This window comes from Anomaloglossus baeobatrachus, chromosome 2 (assembly GCF_048569485.1).
Source record: "Anomaloglossus baeobatrachus isolate aAnoBae1 chromosome 2, aAnoBae1.hap1, whole genome shotgun sequence".
Lineage (NCBI taxonomy): Eukaryota > Metazoa > Chordata > Amphibia > Anura > Aromobatidae > Anomaloglossus > Anomaloglossus baeobatrachus.
In genome coordinates this window covers 513,438,370-513,460,915 of record NC_134354.1, presented here as the reverse complement: position 1 = coordinate 513,460,915, position 22,546 = coordinate 513,438,370, and positions in this window count along the sequence as shown.

Here is a 22,546-nt window from a genome sequence, read left to right as displayed (position 1 = left end):
GTACACAGGCCAGCCCACAAGACAGTACACAGGCCAGTACAGTACATAGGGTGTGCACGGTAGAGTACACAGGCCAGCCCACAGGACAGTACACAGGCCAGTACAGTACATAGGGTGTGCACGGTAGAGTACACAGGACAGTGCAGTGCACAGGCCAGTGCAAAGACAATAGAGGGCACAGGACAGTACACAGGCCAGTACAGTACACAGGGCATAGACCAGGGCACAGGCTGCATATAGTACACAGGACGCGCAGAGGACAATACACAGAATGCGCATAGGGCAGCACACAGAACATGTAGAGGACAGTGCACAGAAGACAGTGTATAACACACTTTACAGTGCATAGGACGCGCAGGAGACAGTACACAGAATGCGCATAGGGCGCGAACAGTACATGGGACAGCGCACAGCCCAGCTCACAGTACAGTGGCAGCAGAATACCCACGGCATAGTGGAAGAGCAGGACACGGACTAGGCCAGAGGCTTCCACTGTGTCTACAGCCTGATCTGCTGGTAGATTGGAGGCACAGGACACGGACTAGGCCAGAGGCTTCCACTGTGTCTACAGCCTGATCTGCTGGTAGATTGGAGGCACAGGACACGGACTAGGCCAGAGGCTTCCACTGTGTCTACAGCCTGACCTGCTGGTAGATTGGAGGCACAGGACACGGACTAGGCCAGAGGCTTCCACTGTGTCTACAGCCTGACCTGCTGGTAGATTGGAGGCACAGGACACGGACTAGGCCAGAGGCTTCCACTGTGTCTACAGCCTGATCTGCTGGTAGATTGGAGGCACAGGACACGGACATAATCCAGAGTGCTCTTTGGTGAAAAGTGACGGAGCCCATTGCAGCAGCAACCGTATTCCTCCTCTCATCTCTGTCCAGCTCCATGCACAGTCCAATTCTCACAGTCACTTTAATAAAGCTTCGTCATCCTTCTAGAGCCCCTGTATTTCCTGTAGCCTTGTCGGACTGGGGTGCCAAGAGCCCACCTAAAACACCAACTCTGAGGGCCCCCTGTTCAACTGCATGCTAATATTTATATTACCCCCAATCACATTTATATAATAATACATAGTGCTGTTTGTTAAACGAATGATGAGATGCTGCCACTGTCTGTACAATCAAGCGTATTGTGCCAACTACTGCTCATTTAAGGAGGTAAATGGCCCAATCATACAGAGTGGCTTCCTGGGGATTTACCTGTTCCCCTCTGGGCCAGTCAGAGCCTGGTTATATTCACATACCCAATTACGTTCGGTTGTTTAGAACTTCAATAAGTCACATGTGACCTGTTTATATTTCAATCAAATCCAATTGACAAACTACAGAAGGCAACATCAGATGAAGAAGCTGTCTGATACTGCCTGCTGGTGGCCAGCTGTGGTACTGCACTCCGCATGCATGGCATGTGAATACCACGTGCCACTATGACTTTGATCTAAAAAAGGTTCATATCTATGTATGAAAGGCCAGCAGGAATAATAAAGATTTCTCATGAAACAAACAAGCAGGAATTCACTTACTTCTGCGGGTCACTACATTATTAAACCTGGTGCAGTCACACAAACATAATGACCCATGTTAAATCAGCATCATTCTTACCAAGAATGAGAACAGAGCCAGACCAATCTCAGGACAGATACAAAACGTCTGTTCCTATGGTGAAAATTTGAAGCAATTCTAGCCTCGTAGTATACGTGCTCTATGTGCAGCTGTGGGGAAGACGAGCTGTGATCTCATCTGCTGTGAGACGCCTGCTATTGTAGAGTCAGAATAGCCACTCATCTTTTAGTTTCAAGTTGCAAACAGTCTTCTGTTTCGATAATCACTTTATGCCAAAGTCTGTAAATACCACAGGGCCGATTCATCATTCACAAGTTTTTTCTAAACGGAATCAGTCAGTAGGATCAAACCTAAGCCATCTATATAGGCATGTAGGTGATAGGACGCTGAATGAAATGATACCTTGGCACCTGTGATCTGGTGTCTTCTTCATGAGAAAACCATGTTTTCTTATAACTGAATGAGCTGTTCCAGGCTAAAAGCTGGTAACATTATTAGGGCTTGCTCACACGAGCGTATACAAGGTATGTTTGCTATGCAATATTTTATCGAATAGCACTCGCTCCAATGTTATACTATGGGGCAGTGCCGACCAGTGGGGGTTTTTTCATGCCATTGATCCATTCTCTACTACAAGTGAAACTGGACGTCTCAAAGGCCATCATGGTGCAAAATGGCAATGGAGGTCAATCCTTTTCAGTGAGGAGTCCCGTTTTTGTCATGGAAGCAATGATAATTGGAGATTAGTCTGGAAACCCTGGAAACCACATGGACAACGTCATAAAGAGGCCTTGACAAAGAGACATTACATTGGTCACACGCCCAGAATTCTGGTGTAGGGAGGCTTAATGTTCGGTAGCCAGACCACTCTAGTGTTCCAGGTGCTTGACAGCTCGGCGCTACATTGATTTGGTCACTGAACTGGTGAAATGGCAATTTATCCAGTGTCCCTTGAGCCATCTTTCAATACAACCCCACACCACAGGTTGCTTGTGCTACTGCGAGCAGCCTGCGTGGTCTAAATCTGCTACCATGGCCTGCAGCATCTCACAACTTGTCTCCTATCAAGCACATCAAGAATTGGAAAAGTAGCTGCCAGAGGTGGATCTTGATGATGTGTGCCCAATTGCAGTGTTGCAGAACAATTCTCAGACAGCCACTAATAACCTCACTGATTGCATGCCAAGCATTGCAAGTGCAGGGATTTCTGCATGTGGCACTCATACTCAATACTGAATAAATTAAGATATTTAGAAAATTTTGTTTCCATTTTTTAATTCTCATAATTCTACATTTTTTTTTCTTCTTGGTGTTGCTATTTCAATTTTGAGTGTATAGAAAATAAAAACCAATGCCATAGGAGAACGGCATTTCCAATATGCAGCTACTGTAGTATGCTCTATAGTGCAGTACAATTCAATATAAGGTACATCTTTGGCAAACATTTTCATTGTGGAATGGAAAAGACCTATTTTTGTTAGGTGTATCTCCATTTCATATATACCAGTAAAAAAGGATCAACCTTCATTGCAAATTAGGTTTATTAGTAGAAGAAGGGTATTATATATGGCAGTTGCCATATTTAACAGTGTGCAGCCCATCCTAGATTTCAGAGGACACACAATAGGATGAGCTGCGTAAAGAACATCTGCTCAAGACACATGTCAGGTCAGAGCAGCATTCTGTCAGGCATCATGAACTCTTATTGCTCTGTTCAGTCAACCAACCTGACCGGACGCTGAGTGGAGTGGACTAAAGGAGAAGATAAACACCTCTCGTTACATGACTGAAAATAAACATAAATCTCAGTCAGCCTGACAGTTTTAGTGCAGGGCAGGGAAGTTTGTCTCACTATTCACACAATCTTTCGTAGGATGGTGCCCACTGCTAGATGGAAGTTGGCATCTTTTAAATCCTGACAGAGTGCACTAGATAAAGCATAGCGGTTTGCTGAAGAAAATTCTCAATAAATATAAGGTCAATAGAACAACCGTTTAAAAACGTATAAACTTTAACCCCTTCAGCCCCCGGGCACTTTCCGTTTTTGCGTTCTTGTTTTTTGCTCCCCTTCTTCCGAGAGGCGTAACTTTTTTATTTTTCCATCAATCTTGCCATATGAGGGCTTGTTTTTTGCGGGACGAGTTGTACTTTTAAATGAAACCATAAGTTTTACCATATAGTGTACTGGAAAACGGCAAAAAAATTCCAAGTGCGGAAAAATTGCAAAAAAAAGTGGGATTGTACAATAGTTTTTGGGATATTTTATTCACCGTGTTCACTATATGGTAAAACTGATGTGTGGGTATGATGCCTCAGGTCGGTGCGAGTTTATAGACACCAAACATGTATAGGTTTACTTGTATCTAAGGGGTTAAAAAAAATTCACAAGCTTGTCCGAAAAACGTGGCGCACGTTTTGCGCCATTTTCCAAAACCCGTAGCGTTCTCATTTTTCAGGATCTGAGGCTCAGTGATGGCTTATTTTTTGCGTCTTGACCTGACGTTCTTAACGGTACCATTTTTGCGCAGATGCTACGTTTTGATCGCCTGTTATTGCATTTTGCGCAAAATTTGCGGCGACCAAAAAACGTAATTTTGGCATTTGGAATTTTTTTGCCGCTACGCCGTTTACTGATCAGATTCATTGATTTTATATTTTGATAGATCGGGCATTTCTGAACGCGGCGATACCAAATATGTGTGTATTTTTTATTTTTTTAACCCTTTAATTTTCAATGGGGTGAAAGGGGGGTGATTTGAACTTTTAGGTTTTTTTATTTTTTTTTAATTTTTTAAAACTTTTTTTTTTACTTTTTTTTTTTATTTTACTAGTCCCCCTAGGGGGCTATTGCGATCAGCAATCCGATCGCTTTGCACAATCTGCAGATCTCAGCTACAGAGCTGAGAACTGCAGATTTGCTGCTTCACTTTCAATGCCGGCTGTATTCCGGCATTGAGAGGAAGTGACTCATGTTAGCCACAGGCGTCATCACATGACCCTGTGCTACCATGGCAACCGCCGAAAGTCACGTGATCATGTCACGTGACTTCCGGCGGGGGCGGGGTAAGTCACTGTCATGGCGGCGCCCATATACATATCGCTGCCAAGACTTTGGCAGCGAAATGTAAGGGGTTAATGGCCGCGGGTGGAAGCGATTCCACCCGCGGCTAGCAGGCACACATATCAGCTGTTGATAACAGCTGATATGTGCGCGTCTCGCCGCCGCCCGCCGGCGGCAGGGGGCGGGGCTTACCGGGACACGATCCATGACGTATCTAGTACGTCATGGGTCGTTAAGGGGTTAATAAATACACATAAAAAATTAGACATGTCACAAACAGATTATTAATCTTAAATACCCAAGTGCACAGCAACAGGGAGGAATAACTAATATCCTATACTTATAACCCTCTCCTGACAGCGGAGGTTGGCACCCCCCACTCACCGTCGACTGTGCCTAATCTGCCCTACATTGCCCTGTGAAGACAATAGTGCCTAAATCAAAACCAGTAGTTTAAAACATCAATTTCAAGAGAAAATACTAGGTCTGCCAAAACACACCATCCTGGGAATCTTGTCATCATGCTGTCACAAGTTTGAATAGGCCTCTGGAGGAACCACTTGGGGAAACGCGTTGAGTCATATGATAAAGTGAGGAGTACCAATCTTTCACATCACAGTTATCAATATCTGTTCTACATTTAATCTGTTCTGGCAGACCTGGTATTTGGAGCAGCAAGAATAAAATAAAAGCAAAAAAAAAAAAAAAAAACTGTCCGTATTAGGCCTAGAAGTGGGTCCTGTTTAAATAGGTTAACATAACTAATATAAAAAATGAATTATCAAAATTTGACACACAAATGCCAATTTTACAGACTACTTCTGTCTCAGAATTATTCAATCATTTCAAAACAAGCAGCTTAAGTACTTAGTAAAGCACCCTATAGCCATTTTGACGTGCTGCTAACATTATGCATAGCCAGAAACCAGCTTCTGGCTGTCTTCCTGAGGATTTTAGCCCATTCCCAGAGGGCAATGGCCTCTGGTTCACCAACATTCTTAAGTGTTCATAGTGGACCTGCCAACTTCAAATCCCACTAAAGATTTTCTATAGGGCTCAAGACAGGCGACTAACAGCCAATCCAAAACCCTCCAGGACTTCTGAAACCAGGCCTTACTGGACTTTTATGAAGCATATGCTTGAGCTCACTGGATTATTATAAGTACCAAAGACATCCAAGCTTCAGCTCCCTCACAGAACACTTGACTTTTCTTCCTAGTATTGATCTTACCCTCCATTTGCTACAGGTTTTAAATTGCTAGAAGAAACAAAGCAGCTCTAGAGCATCATGAGCCACCGTTATCCTTCACTGTAGGCAGTGTTTATTTCAGTGTAATTTTTCTCCTCCAGACATACTAAAGATCCATAGGCCCAAAAAGTTTGTTGTTTCATTGTTCCACAAAATAAAAATTCCCAAACTTCTTTTTCTATACTTTTTTGTTGTTTGAGAAAAGCAATGATCTCTTCTTTTAACTTTCTGGACTACTCTCTTGATAACAAAAGATTATTAGTGAACTGAAGGCCATTGCCCATAAGAAATGGGCTAAAATTCCGTGGGATGCTACCAGAAACTAGTGCCTGGCTAAGCAGTACGCTTGCAGAGTTGCCAACTGCTGAGGGGCATAGTGCAAAATAGCCATGCTCTGCTGACCCAATAATCAGAGTTCCAAACCTCCTTTGACATTAACAGCAGCACAACATTTCGTTTTGGATCCGGCGAAATTTGTCTGTGCAGCCGCCGGAAGCAACGTCCAAAGGAACGTTTGTTGTGAGTGGCGAAAAACCGGAAGGCAACGGATCCGGTGCCGTCCGTCTTTTTTTTTTTTTACAATGGAAGCCTATGGGCACTGGATCCCCTGTGTAAATTTTCTTATGCTCACAAAAAATCTTCTCTCTCGCATAGCAAATAACCTTTAGCCTGAAGGGAAAAATTGAGACGGATCCATTTTTTACCGGATCCGTCACATCACTTTACCCACACTCTATGACGGATCCGTCACATCAAGCACAAACCGGATGAGCCAGATAGCAAAAAAAAAAATGGATTTCTGAAAGTAGCCTTAACAATACAGGTGAAATAAATATCACAAAAACGCTCATGAAAGGACCAAAAAGTAACAAACTCAAGAGAAATGGATCAATTCCTGAAGTGTTTCCCACTTTAAAAACAAATGTTTTTGGCCACCCGAAAAATACATCATTTACACATGTGCACACATTGCATCTTTCTGGTCACCACAAAGATGCAGCCTGTGTTCACAAAAAAGCATCCCGTGAAAAGAAAAAAGCTTTAAAAAAAACGTATGTGTTTTGATGCGTTTTTGGGTTGAAATTTATGATTGGAAGGGCCTTCATGGCCTCACATGTCTTGGATAGACAGGCAATCTCCTTGGACTGTTGTACAGTATTCAAACATATGATTAATTTAAAAGAGGTGCCCAATATACAATATTCTCACCCATCAACTGGGTAGAGGATAACTGTTGGGTCCTCTGCTTTACCAATGGCCACAACAAAGAGAAACTGACTAGAGTGGCCAATTAGAGCTGTATTCAATTGGGATAGTGGAAAAACAAAAGGATCTGGAGCTACAGTCCAATACACTTCTGGCCAACCTCACCTGCCAGGAGTTAGACTAACCATACACATTGGATCGCTGTCAGCTCAATATAATAAAGTTCAGTGATTTAACATTAAATGTCAGCAAAACATAAGGAGTGATAATTAAATGTGTATATGAGTAGCCCTTAATCAGTAATAAGATAGTTGTTTTGAAAAACCTTGATCTTTGATCAATAAACATTTCTTGGAACTGAAGACAAAAGGTTTTTCGCTCACATGAGCACAAGTCTTTACCAATATAGAAGAAGGGAAGGGCACCAACTAGTGGGATCTCCTGGTATACAAACACAGTACCAAATTCTTTGAAGAAAAGGTATACCAAACAAGGGATCACCACAAAATCAAGAATATAAGAAATACTTTATTACAGAAAAAACAACCACATGTCTCCAAACTAGGAGTGGGGCTCACACAGAAGAAAATTAAAAAAACCCTTAAAAAGCCGATGGCATGATGCACCCAACACGCCAGGAACCAATATAAATATAAATACAGCATAGAAAAGCAATGTAAAGAACTCTCCTGCAACCACAATAAATATCTAGACAGAAAAATGCATGTTATAGTGAGTACATCGGTATTTCAATTCAGTTAATATTACATAACGTGCTCAATTAGGTCTGATACAGATAAAAAAGTGCAATATAGCACTCTTAACAGTGTGGTGAGCTATACACAGGGCACCGCATAGGGTTATGTATGTACCTGTTGTTCTGCTGCTATAAGGTCTAAAATAAGACAATATAGTGTAGTTGGCAGTAGGATGAGCTTAGCAAAACCATCACATAAGGCTATATAAGCCAAAATAAGCAGCAGTAATAAAGGCAGTTTTGTTAATATAAGACATAGAGCACAAGGTTAAGGTCTTAAGCTCCTGAATGGCCGACTGCCTGCATACCACAGCAGCACTATCTCACTACAGCCATCTATCAGGAATCACCTGAGACAGACCAATACTTTGTTCTTACTCAGAACATTGAGGTAGCCAAGTTTATACTCATTATCAATAAATTAAGAAATGCCATGTGGGTAAGGGTAGCATAAGGAGAGGGGTTCCCAGCGTGGTTACCCCACGCGTATCGCCACCTATAAGGGTGGCTTCCTCAGGGGAAAGAAGAAAGCTTGGCTACCTCAATGTTCTGAGTAAGAACAAAGTATTGGTCTGTCTCAGGTGATTCCTGATAGATGGCTGTAGTGAGATAGTGCTGCTGTGGTATGCAGGCAGTCGGTCATTCAGGAGCTTAAGACCTTAACCTTGTGCTCTTTGTCTTATATTAACAAAACTGCCTTTATTACTGCTGCTTATTTTGGCTTATATAGCCTTATGTGATGGTTTTGCTAAGCTCATCCTACTGCCAACTACACTATATTGTCTTATTTTAGACCTTATAACAGCAGAACAACAGGTACATACATAACCTTATGCGGTGCCCTGTGTATAGCTCACCACACTGTTAAGAGTGCTATATTGCACTTTTTTATCTGTATCAGACCTAATTGAGCACGTTATGTAATATTAAACTGAATTGAAATACCCATGTACTCACTATAACATGCTTTTTTCTGTCTAGATATTTATTGTGGTTGCAGGAGAGTTCTTTACATTGCTTTTCTATGCTGTATTTATATTTATATTGGTTCCTGGCGTGTTGGGTGCATCATGCCATCGGCTTTTTAAGTGTTTTTAAATTTTCTTCTGTGTGAGCCCCACTCCTAGTTTGGAGACATGTGGTTGTTTTTTCTGTAATAAAGTATTTCTTATATTCTTGATTTTGTGGTGATCCCTTGTTTGGTATACCTTTTCTTCAAAGAATTTGGTACAAGTCTTTACCAGTGAAATGTCAGGCAGCAAAAAGTATATACGGTAATGCTCAAGATCATTATCTCATGGAGTTCTCATTCAACAAGAATAATCAGTGATCACTCAATAGAATGTAACAGCAGAGACACACCTGTACATGCGCGGCAGTGCAATTCCTGCTATTGTGCACCCAGGTCAGGAACAATCAGCGCACAGGAAGGGGCTTCACAGAAGAAAATAGGTGAATATTCTCAGACGGGGCAAAATAATGAAAACCTACACAACAGAATCTCCTCCCCACATCTGATATACATGTATTGTGCATTTTGGATGCAAGCGTATGGAGATGACTCAGCTACTGAGCCTGCGCCATAACAGGCAGAACTGTAGTATTACTTCACAAGCATTTATCTTTAAAAGCAGCGATCGGAGATGAAATGAGCTTATTTCTGCTGCTGACCCCTAAAATACTGCCGTCGATTTCGGACAACAGTATTACTGCTACAGACTTTAATGTTCTCAGTTTCATGCAATCGCAGGGTACCAATGGGTAACCACTCCTGCCACAGGCCTGCTGAAGGCCCACAAGGCCGCCATTTCAGTACTCCTGTGTGCTCCATAGTAGACCATGATCACTATATACTGCAATACTATAGTATCGTAATATTTAGTACAAATTATCAAATGACTGCAGGTTTAAGAATGCTAATGGGGTTTTAAAAAAACGTTTTCAAAAATGTAAAAAAAATTAAAAAGCAAAATTTACAAAACTCAACTGAACCTTTTTCACCTACAGTACATAGAAAAAAAACCGGATGCAACCTTGGTATCGCAATAATCGCACTGACCTGAACAATCATGTTTCCAGGTCATCTATACAGCACAAAGGACACTGTAAGAACAGACCTCCAGAATTCAGTGGCCAAATAGCATTTTATTTTTTCACCAATTCATTCCACTTGGATTTTTTATTCTCTGCTTTTCAACCCATTGTATAGCAAAATTAAACGTTATTCAAAACTACAGCTTCTCAGGCAAAAAACAAACCCCCATACATATATGTTGATAGAATTATATATAAAAAAAAAAAAAGAAAAAAAAAAAGAAAAAAGAGTTATAGTTCATGTAAGAAAGAAAAAAATAAAACACAAAGCACAAAGTGACAAATTCCCTTTATCACTTTGTGTCACATTCTATGATTCTATGATTCATGAAGAACTAAGAACTAAGCTAGTTCTTGACCAATACGTTGAGATCAGAAAGTATCAAAATGTTTGACAAATGTTTTAACCATTACAGTAATAGTGAGTGTGACAACTATGTAATTAACATTTCCCTAAAAGGGCTTATCCAGGACTATCCTCTTTTTTTTTTTTACTATGGGCCTAAAAACTTATAAGCAGGTTGTTTCTAAATACTTGCCTGTTCTACCCGGCGCCGGCTCAGAGCGGTCACGGATCATGCCGGCTAGTGATTCAGCTGCTTCACGTCAACAGAGCAGCTCTTCCTATTCTTCTGGTCCTCGGGTCATAACTGCTGACGTCCTGCTGATTGACAGCCGGCTCTGGTTAGGCAGAGTCTATGACCGTTCTGTGTTACAGAGATCGGCACTGGGCACAACAGGCAGGAAGTTAGCAACTCTGTTAATCGTTAGGCCCATAGCAAAAAGAAATAATTAAATAGTCCTGGATTTATTTTGGGTGAATTATCCTGATCATCATGCAACAGTGCAGATTGGTGTAGCTACTTCTGTTAGGCAGGAGTCACACTTGAGCGTATCTCGCTCGAGTCTTGCATCGCATCACCTGGCACGGCCACACACTTTCCTGACAGGTGCGGGGCAGCTGCATGTATTTCTATGCAGCTGAGATGCTCCTGTCCAGAGCGCATCAGGCCGTGGCGGGTGATGCAATGAGAAACTCGCGCAAGATACGCTCAAGTGTGACTCTGGCCTTCTAGAAATGCACTTTCTATGAAAATACAAAACAATTGTTCACTAAGGTATAGGGTTTTACAAGTGCAGCAGTGACTTGTAGATATATCAGATTAATGTTCTTGCAAACAACCGAGATATAAAACATATTCTTCACACATGCCTATCATGGGAAAATCTAATGAAATAGCAAAGTAAATGAATTATTGCATCTTGTGTATTTTATACTACTCAGAGTACTCAGTGGTGTAATTCTAAAAAAAACCCTATGTGGCAAATCTTCTATATATATATATATGACCCAATTGTACCATTTTCTGTAACACATTTATACTACAAAATTGTGTAAATATTGAAAATGTTTTTTGGGCACTTGGTTGTCATTTTCTGCCAGTACATGTGCTTCCATAGACAATTGCTCTCAGTGACATTAGTTCCAGGAAACGTCTGTCATCTGTCAACTTAACACTGTCCAAACACTATACAGAATATAATGCAGATAACTGGATGGTCCCTTCAAAGCAAAAACTAAAGACTCCAAATATGCAAAACAGCTAAATATGTTCTATTATTTTCTTCCCTGGAATGGAACCTAAAATGCAATATTTATTTCCTTTTTTGTTGGCATGCTCAGCTTTTGTATTAGTATCTAGAACCGTAATTCATTCATGACTAGGATGTTAAGGGATAATTATTTATAATAGTGTATATGTCCTTATTTTACATGATCTAAACTGGTTACAATACTATGATGGAATGACAGGATAGCACTCTTCTGTATGTCTCATCTGGCAAGTCCATATCTTCATATTTATGCAAATCAGTGACTGCACGCTTCTCCTGGATATACAGAGAGAACTGGTTTCGTTACTTAGTGGTGGTTTCTCCACTTTATGTCTGCTAATATATTGTGCTTTGTATAAAGAGTAGTGATGGGCGGACTCGCACATACCCGGGATCAGTGGGTCTAACTGGGTTTAAAAAAAAACAACCCGATTGCGGCCCGGAATTGCTCCCAGATATCTGGTCAGACGATGGTCCCCATATAAGTCTATGGGGACCAGAATCTGGTGATTTAAGATGGTGGTAGAAGACATAGTGGGATTGGAGCAAGCGTGTTTTTACCGAATCTCCCGTTATACTTACAGAGTCTCCCTGGCAGGCAAAAAAAATCACTACTATCGAACCATAACGCATGCGGTTTTGATGCGATTTTTTGCCAGGAGGTGTAAATTGGGTGCGAGAATATGGTGTAAAAGTTTCAGCGCCAAATCTGCATCACAAAGTGCACAGAAATGGTTTTGACGCCATTTCGGTGTGGTTTTCTATCAAGAGGTGCAAATGTGGTACTGAAATCTCTGCATCGGTCTCTCATTTCAATGCTGTTCACACTCCGTGTCTCAGTCAAATGTCAAGGTTCCCGCTATCTCATCTCCAGTGTCCTTTCTTCTCATTACTGCCACAAGCCACCCACTGTACGCGACCTTCACAACCCACAGACTATCCGTCCGCAACTGTCAATCACTAGATCTTCACTCCCAGCAAGTCTACCACTTTTACATATCTCTGTGAAATACCTACTTTTTTGTGAAACGACTGTGCTGTTAACATACATTGGATTGCATCTCCATTTTTCTCCGAGCATCAACCTGCTTAAAGCACTTTTTGCAACTTTCTCATTTTAATTATGAAAATTGAGTGACTTCTTTGTAATGTAAGATCTGGAACGTCAATCCATAAAATGTCTCTATGTAGCTTCAGTCTTACAAAATTCTCTAACAAGAAAGTCAAGTAATTAGGCTTTTGCTTTCAGCAATTTCCTTGTGGCCTATATAAGACAAGCATATAATATTTGACCCTACAAACCTGACTCTTGGGAACTCTAACAATCAGGATAATGTGTATATATTTACAGAGGCTGTTTCTAAAGGCATCTATGCCTGATACTATAGTTTATTCCCTTTCACATTAACCACTTAAAAGGGTTGTCAAGGACTGCACTATTGAGGATTTCAATGTGAGATTGGTTGCTCTTGTAGATGCCGTATATAAGTAATGTATAGGGCAGAACACAGCATATCCATACACTGCTCAGTGGCTGCTGCCGAGGTCTGGACTTTATCTCCCATTTATGTTATATCCCAATTCAGTTTTTAAAGTTGAAGGTCGACTTAAAGGGAACCTGTCACCAGATTTCTCCCTCATAAGTTGTGGCCACCACCAGTAAGATCTTATATACAGCATTGTAGAATACTGTATATAAGTGTCTGCCGCTCTGTATAACATAAAAACAGCTTTTATTATACTCTGCTGCGGTCAAATGGGCGTCACTGGTCTCGGTCCGGAGCCTCCTCATTTCTTTCCATCGCCGTCCTCCTTCCTAGCTTAGTGTGGATGACGCATCTTACATCATCCACAGAGATCTCCATTGCGCTCCTGCGAATGCACACTATTATCTGCCCTGCTGAGGGCAGAGCAAAGTACTGTAATGGACAGGTGCGGGGAAAGGTCAAAGACCACTCATGTATGCACACTAAAATACTTTGATGTGCCCTGAGCAGGGTAAAGAGAAGTTTGCCTATTCAAGAGCGCAATTGAGGCCTCTTGTGTCGTTGACATAGGATGCGTCATCCACACAGAGCTGGGAAGGAGGACGGCGATGGAAGGAAGAAAGGAGGCATCGGACCGAGGCCAGTGATGCCCATCCGACCTGACCGCCCCGCAGGTTATTATACTAAAATATGATATTTACATTATACAGAGCAGCCTGAGCACTTATATACAATATTCTGGAAATAAGGAACGGTAATCTATATAATAAGAGGAGACTATATAATATACATACACAGTATATATTATCTGTAACTTGGATGTCATAAAAGAAGGGCGCCTAAAACACATTACTTGTACATGGGCCCCAAGTCATCAATGTCCGCCACTGGTTCCTAGGCCCACAGTAAAAAACTAACATAGTCCTGGATAACACCTTTAACAATATACAGGCCAAAGTGGAAAAGCAGTGAATGAAAAATTAAGTACACTCTTACTGCTTCCACTGGAATTAAGTGGGCAAGTAGCAGCCAGGTGCTGTTAATCAATGACCTATATTAATTGTTCATCCTCAAGTGTGACCAACTGTAAAAAAGCAGAACTTCTGGCAATTAAGGCAACACAACACTGGACGCAGCATGTCTTCTCCTGCAGAGATGCAAGTGTTCGTCGCAGTAGAAAGCAGCGGTCGGTTCCCAGGATCAGGATTCTGGGTGCTGTGGACTTTCACCGTATTCTCCCCGCTGAGAACACTCGCGTCTCTGCAAGCGTAAATTGATATGCTGCGTCTCAGGAAGAAGTGCCGCATGTCAGCTTGCACTGCGGAAAAATTAAGATGTAGTTTACTGGAGGACAAAAAGAAGCACAAAATAGGGTCTTATCTAAAAAATAAAGAGAAGGCTGAGTATTGTAAAAGCTCATCTTGTCAGGTTGTGAGAGTCACAATCAACTGAGATGGCCATGGCATACGGCTGCAACAGCCCCACGTGTAAAACAGCAATATCCAAAGGAGAAAGACTGGGTATTAATGCTGAGCTGCCGTAATAAAGGAAACACCCAGGAGTAAAACAGTGGTGATTTACTTCTCTACTGGTTTCGGAGAGATCCCTCTCCTTCTTCAGGAAATCACATATAAAAATGGGGGTAGACATACCGGGTATAAATAGATGAGCTACATCAAACCACCACCCCCTCAGATTTGAAAACAGGTTAGAAGTAACAGATAAAGCCTATAAGATTTGTATAGAATATAAGAATATAATAGCGTATCGATAATATAGTTCAAAGTGTGTAAATATAGTTAACCCATATGAAAAAAGAGTTAAAAAACAAATAATTTTCAACTCTCTTTTCATGTGGGTTAACTGCATGAACACACTTTTTTCTGCTTTTTCTTTCAGTAGCTTGCTCTGTGTATGTAATACTTTGAACTAAATTATCGACACTATAGATGTATCTGTCATCTCTTTATACCCTGTATGTACACCCCCTTTTTTAGATGTAATTTTCCTGAAGGAGAGGGATCTCTCTGAAACGTGTGGAGAAATAAATCACTACTGCTTAAGAGCAATCAGACTAATAAAAGTTAATGTCCCATAGGTAAACTATGTAACAAGTGTAAAAAAATAGTTTAAAAGAAAAAAAAAAAAGCTAGTTTTTTTTTTTTTTTTTTTTAAATCCCCAAATAACAAAAAATGAAAAGAAACACATATCTATAGTATATATATATATATATATATACATATACATTATATATATATATATATATATATATATATATATATATATATATATATATATATATATATATATATATATATATATATATACACATACATACATACATATACACTACAGTATTTGGTATCGCCACCTCCGGAACGACCTGATCTATAAATCTGTCACACTAATTAACCCCTTCAGTGAACATTGTAATCAATAAAATAAAAATGTAGAAAAAGTTAGTCTTTCATCAAACCATTGGGGAAAAGAAGTAGAATACAACATTATATAAAAAATAAAAAAAAATAAAGTATGGTATCCCTGAAAAGGTCATCTTGTTCTGTAATAAACATGCTTCCATATACAGCAAAAAAATAAACAAGATAGCTGTCAGAATATAGCAATGTAAAATCATTTTTTTCTCTATAACATGGTTTTTATTGTGTGAAAGAGGCAAAACATAAAAATTCATATAAATGAGGTGTCGCTGTAATCGTACTGTCCCGAGGAATAAAGCCATGTTATAACAGTGAATGACATAAAAAAACCTATTTCTGAATTGCTGGTTTGTTCATTGTGCATGTTGACTGCCGCTGTCAATCTCAGACAGCGGCATTGTGATAACAGCACGCCGGCATGAGGGTTCGTCATTCTGTACACCCATCAGCTGCCCCATGACATGATCGCCAATGAGATGCTATGACAGCCGGGTTGGTGTTGAAGATCCATTTGCCTGCCATCACTGAGTTTATTGCTTCAAAGAAGACTGTGGTTTTTACTACATAAAGTAATTCTGAAAGTGAAGTGCTGCTGAACTTCCAATTGTGGCAGGCATGGCTTCTCGGGCCAGCAGAGACCACTGAAGAGATCTGCGCTGGATCCGCTACAGGCGCCAGAAGATGAGCATGCCATTTTTTATTCCTTTAAATGTAACCTGTTAAGTCATTTTTCCATATTTAACTGTCCTCAATTTCTTATAGGTCATGTGTCGCGGGCGGAGGAGGGGACGCTGCGCTCTCCCACTGCTCGGGTCCGGCTGCCGCTGCTGCTGCGGCCGCTGCTGCTCGGTGGCTCGAGCGATGGGCCGGATCCCGGGGACTCGAGCGGCGCTCCTCGCCCGTGAGTGAAAAGGGGTTTGGTTTTGGGGATTTATTGTCCATGACGCCACCCACGGTTGTGGTGATTTTTGGTAACACCACCGCTGCTCTGTATGGGGATCCCGGGAGCGGTGACAGGGAGCAGCAGAGTTGTTAGTTCTCCCCTCCGTGGGTAGGGGTTGGTTGTCCCGGGGCCCAGTGATGGGGTGGAGGATGAGGGCTGGCAGGCCAGGTGCGGGGCCTGGTGAGGTGCAGGGTCGCGGGGGGGCAGCGCTGTGCCTCACGGCACGGCGGTACTCACTCAGCCTGAGACGGTGACACAGTTCTCGGTAAAACACACGGCTGGAAAGACGGTTCCCACGGACGGCTGCTGTTGCTTTTCCCCGGTAGTTAACGGTGACTGTCTCTTTCCCTGCACCTTGTGTAATGTTGGTAGCGATGGGTTCCCACCGGTAACCCGCTCCCCGACTTGGATATGGGCCGGAGGAGCCCCTCTTTGCCCGCAGGCGCTGGCCCTGAGAAACTGGTGCCTTGGCGGTGGCGGTGTCTCTCTCATACGGTTGGACTGTTGCCTTCAATCGGGACTTAGTTGTTTGGAAACCCGGAGGTCCCCTTCACTGACGGATTTGGCAAATTTACGGCGACTCCTAGCCTTGCCGGGATCCGAAAGGCCCCTGCCAATGGTGCTGGCTTCTCCTTGTGTACCGGTCCGGTACCGCCGGGTCACCACCCGTCCACGGTCCTCACGGCACCTCCGATAGGCCACTCCTGCAGACGGTCACCGCCGTCTGCTAACCTTGCTGTCTCCGTCCGGGGCACACACCCGGACTAACTTCAGGCTCTTAAGCTGTCACTTTCCTCTTTTTACTTCCTCCTCCAAACTCTGTCTCTCCTCTCACTTCCCTAGCTTCCCTCTCACTGCCTGTGTTCTCCCTCCTCCAGGACTGTGAACTCCTTGGTGGGTGGAGACCAACCGCCTGGCTCCACCCCCTGGTGTGGACATCAGCCCCTGGGGAAGGCAACAAGGATTTCTGGTCTAGCTTTGATGTACCTAACCGGGGTGTAGGGTGTGGTGATGTCATTACCTGTGACCCCTGGCTTGTCCAGGGCGTCGCACATGCAATGTGCATCGCTAACAGAATGTTCTCAGGGTAACGGTCCCACTGTTCATGTCAGAAAACACTTTTTATCATTAGCAAATTGCATATCAGACAATAGTTTTCAATCATATGCGTGGTGCTTTCCAGCGTTTCAGTTTACAGTCTTCTTCATAATAGTCACGCCCAAGGCAGTCTAATGGACAGCCCCAACTTCACGGCTAAAGTACACTTACAACCAGATCCAGGGCATGTGCATTGAATCTTGGTGTACGATCCCCACCTTCAGTTCACTTCTGTGCATGATCTGGAGCCGCTGTGAGTCAAAGACTAAAGGGTGCTTTACACGCTGCGACATCGCTAGTGATTGCTAGCGATGTCGCGAGCGATCGCACCCGACCCAGTCGTTCGTGCGACATTTGGTGATCGCTGCCGTAGCGAACATTATTGCTACGGCAGCGTCACACGCACATACCTTTTCAGCGACGTTGCTGTGACCGCCGAACAATCCCTCCTTCAAGGGGGAGGTGCATTCGGCGTCATAGCGACGTCACTAAGCGGCCGCCCAATAGCAGAGGAGGGGCGGAGATGAGCGTCCGGAACATGCCGCCCACCTCCTTCCTTCCTCATTGCCGGTGGACGGCAGGTAAGGAGATGTTCGTCGCTCCTGTAGTGTGTCACGTAGCGATGTGTGGTGCCGCAGGAACGACGAACAACCTCGCTACTGACCAGACAATGATTTTTTGGTAAATGAACAACATGTCACAGACTAACGATTTTTAACTCTTTTGCCATCGTTTAAGGTCGCTCCTACCTGTCACACGCTGCGATGTCGCTAACGACGCCATATGTGCGTCACAAACACCGTGACCCCGACGATATATCGTGAGCAATGTCGCAGCATGTAAAGCACCCTTAAGTGTATATTGTAAGCGCATGTCATTCACACTGCTCTGCTGCCGCCACTGCTTCACAGCGGCTCCCAAAAGCACGCGCAGAATGGATATGAAGCTGGGGATGTAAACTACACCCAGATTCAATGTACATGCCGGCGAGGTTGTCAATGTGCAAGTGTGAAATTTCCTTGGCAATTACCAAGGTGTCGGGGCAGTCCAGGCCATCAGACTGCCTTGGGCGTGAATATTATAAAAAAGGACTGTAAATGGAAAGCACCAATGCACCACCCATATGGCTGAAATGCAGGGTCTGGTATGCAGTTGCCTAATGATAAAAAGTGTTTTTAGACATGAACACTACCTTTGCACAGAGAACATTATTAGTGATGCACATTGCATGACATTTAACACAATGGGGGCAGTTTAATATGGAAAAATTATCTGACAGACTCCCTTTAATCTCTTCAGCCCCTAACCTTTTTCCACTTTCCTGACCAGTGTCACTTTATGCGGTAATAACTCGTGCATGCTTCAACGGATCCCAGTGATTCTAAGGCTATGTGCGCACTAGAGCTTTTTACCTGCGGATTTACCCGCGGATTTGCCCCGGAAATTTCTTGAGAAAGGTCTGCAATCTTTGTGCAGACATTTCCCATGAAATTCAATGAGAAAAAAAAATAGTTGTGCGCACTGTGCGGATTTTTCTCAAGAAAATTTCTTGAGAAAATTTTCTCGAGAAACTTTCTTGAGAAAATGTGCATGTCCATTAATTTCCGCAGGTACCTGCGGTATTCCGGGGGTATTCCGCAGGTAGCAATGATGTGCGGTATACCACCGGAATAGCCGCGAATTACCTGCGGGAATGCTCATCGCTGCCTGCGGTTTTGCAGGAAGCGATGTCATTATGCCAGGAAGAGGAGGCGGAGCAGAGTAAACACAGACGTCGCACTCCCTGGACGCCGCACAGAAGCACTTCCGTGCGACCTCCAGGTGCTCGTGCAGTCTGTGTCCTGCTCCGGCCTCGCGGCTGCCTGCACTGCAGGTTGTCAGTGTCTGCCCGCAGTGTCAGCAGCCTGTCACGCGGCAGCGCAGGCAGACACTGACATCCTGCAGTGCTGGGAGCCGCGGGGATGACGATCGCTGCTGTCAGGAGGTGAGATCATTACCTGCTGTGACGATCTCCTGCCTCCTGACGTCACCGCGGTCACTGCTGTCTATGCCCGTCTCGCGAGCGGCCCGAGACTGTCACTAGCGGTGACGTCACGGGCTCTCGCGATACTTCTGACAACGCGGCGGGCATAGAAGTCAGTGACAGCGCTGACGTCTGCAGTACAGGAGATGATCACAGAAGGTAATGATCTCATCTATGCTCCTGATGGCAGCGCTCGTCATCCCCTGCAGTGACCTGAGCTGACCTATTGATGTTAGCTCAGGTCACTGCATTGCTCTCCCAGCCAATGGGGAACATTCTGTTCTTCATTGACTGGGACAGCGACTATGGTATGGATCGCCGTGCCCCCCCCCCTTATTGGATTACGCCGGACGTGGAATTGATTGTGCTCTTTTCAATAAATTGGGAATGTTTTGGGGAGTGTTTTTTCAAATAAAACTTTTTTTGTTGTCTATTTTTTAATTATTACTGACTGGGTTGGTGATGTCGGGTATCTGATAGACGCCTGACCTCACCAACCCCAGGGCTTGATGCCAGGTGACATTACACATCTGGCATCAACCCCATATATTACCCCGTTTGCCAACGCACCAGGGCGCGGGATGAGCTGGGGCAAAGCGCCAGGATTGGCACGTCTAATGGATGCGCCACTTCTGGGGCGGCTGCGGCCTGCTATTTTTAGGCTGGGGAGTGTCCAATAACAGTGGACCTCCCTAGTCTGAGAATATCAGACCCCAGCTGTCCGCTTTACCTTGGCTGGTGATCCAATATGGGGGGGACCGCACGTTTTTTGTTTTAAATTATTTATATAATTTAAAATAACAGCGTGGGGTGCCCACTGTTTTGGATTATCAGCCAAGGTGAAGCTGCCAGCGGTGGTCTGCAGGCTGCAGCCGTCTGCTTTACCCTAGCTGGCTACAAAAAATGGGGGGACCTCACGTCGTTTTTTTTTAATTATTTATTTATTTTATGGCTAAATACAAGGCTAAGCACCCTTTAGTGCCACATGAAAGTCACTAAAGGGTGCCAGCTTAGAAAATGCAGGGAGGTGGAACATTATATAGGTTTTTCTCATCTATCTATCTATCTATCTATCTATCCCTCTATCTATCCATTATTATTATTATTATTATTTATTTATAGAGCACCATTAATTCCATGGTGCTGTACATGAGAAGGGGGTTACATACAAAATACGTATACAAGTTACAGTAGACAGACTAGTACAGAGGGAAGAGGGCCCTACCCTTGCGGGCTTACATTCTATAGGATTATGGGGAGGAGACAATAGGTGGGGTGTAGGTCAGGCGGCGGCTCCGCACGGTGGTCGGGCGGCAGCTCCGCACGGTGGTCGGGCGGCAGCTCCGCACGGTGGTCGGGCGGCAGCGAGTTCATTGTAGATTGTAGGCATTTCTGAACAGATGAGTTTTCTATCTATCCATCTATCCCTCTATCTATCCATCTATCCCTCTATCTATTCATCTATCTATCTATCCCTCTATCTATTCATCTATTCATCTATCCATCTTTCCCTCTATCCATTATCTGTCTATCGATTATCTTTATTATTTATTGCAGGGACAAACCTGCGGTAAATCCGCGGTAAATCCGCGGAAAATCCGCGGCAAAACCGCATGCGGATTTGGTGCGGATTTTTTCCGCAGGTCCGGAAATCTTTCACTGGCAGAAGTTTCTCAAGAAATTTTCTTGAGAAACTTCACATTTCTAGTGCGCACATAGCCTTAGATTGTTTTTTATGACATTGCACCACATGATAGTGGTAAATTTGGAAATATATTTTTTGCCTTTATTTGTGCAAATATTGGAAATTTGGCAAAAATTTTAAACATTTCGCAATTTTCAAATTTTACGCCCTTAAACCAAAGAATTATGTCACATAAAATAATTAATAAATAATCTTTCCCATGTATCTACAGGATTTTTCACTTTATAAGACGCACTTTTTTTTTTCAACAAATATATGGGGAAAGTAGGGGGGGCATCTTATAAGGCGAAACTAGCTTACTGGGGAGCGCTGCGGCAGTGGAGCGGAGTTACAGGAGTCTGGTGCCGCCTCTGTCGCCGACTTCCTGCACCGGCGGCACCAGTGTAGCGATGCCGTCATTGCTGTTGGCCCATAGCTTGGGTGTCACGGTGGCACGAGAAGGACGTTATGGATCTCCCGGCAAATGGCTGCAGAGGTGGGCGCCATAGATCTCAGAGCTGAGATCTCTATCTGCGCCTGCACTGCCTCTGACGTGATGGTCTTCAGGAAAATGGCTGTGGAGGCAAGCACTCGCAGATTGAGATCTCAGAGAGCCGCTGTTTAAAAGTCCCTGGCACTTTCGGTCATGCGCAGTATGAAGCTGGGTGTACGCATGACCATAAGTGTCGGGGATTTCTGAACAGCGGACACAGGTACGCACGTCACCGCTGGTGATTCAGCATTGAGTAGCATGTTGGTATGCCCCTGTGGGTATGCTACCATGCTAAGAGGGCAGACTAGTCGAGGGAAGTAACGCCCTTGTGACTAGTCGCTGGCCTCATTAGCATATGAAAAAAGAACTTCAGAAATACCTTTTCTAAAGATCTCTTTATGTATGCTACTAGATGCTGGGACGGTCAGGCAGGAATTAGCAATATGCACCCAGAACTGTTTGTGATTCTGAGTGCATATTGCACCTGACAGGTTCCCTTTAACCCCAAATCCTTAGTTTTCACAAGGGTGACAGGAGAAAATGCACTACACAATTTATTGCGCAATTTCTCGTGAGAACGCGGATATCCCAAATGTGGTGAAAAGCTACTGTTTTTGTGCACGGCAGGGCTCGGAAGAGAAGGAGCGTTATTTGATTTTTTTGGATGCAAAATTGGCTGGAATCATTAGCTGATGCCATTTTGCTTTGGAGACCCCCTGATGCTCCTGGCATGATCCCCAGAGGATTTCCATACCTTGATGACTCGGAGGTTGTCATGACAACTTCGAGTAACCATGCTAGCGATAGGGCCCTCGCGATCACATTGA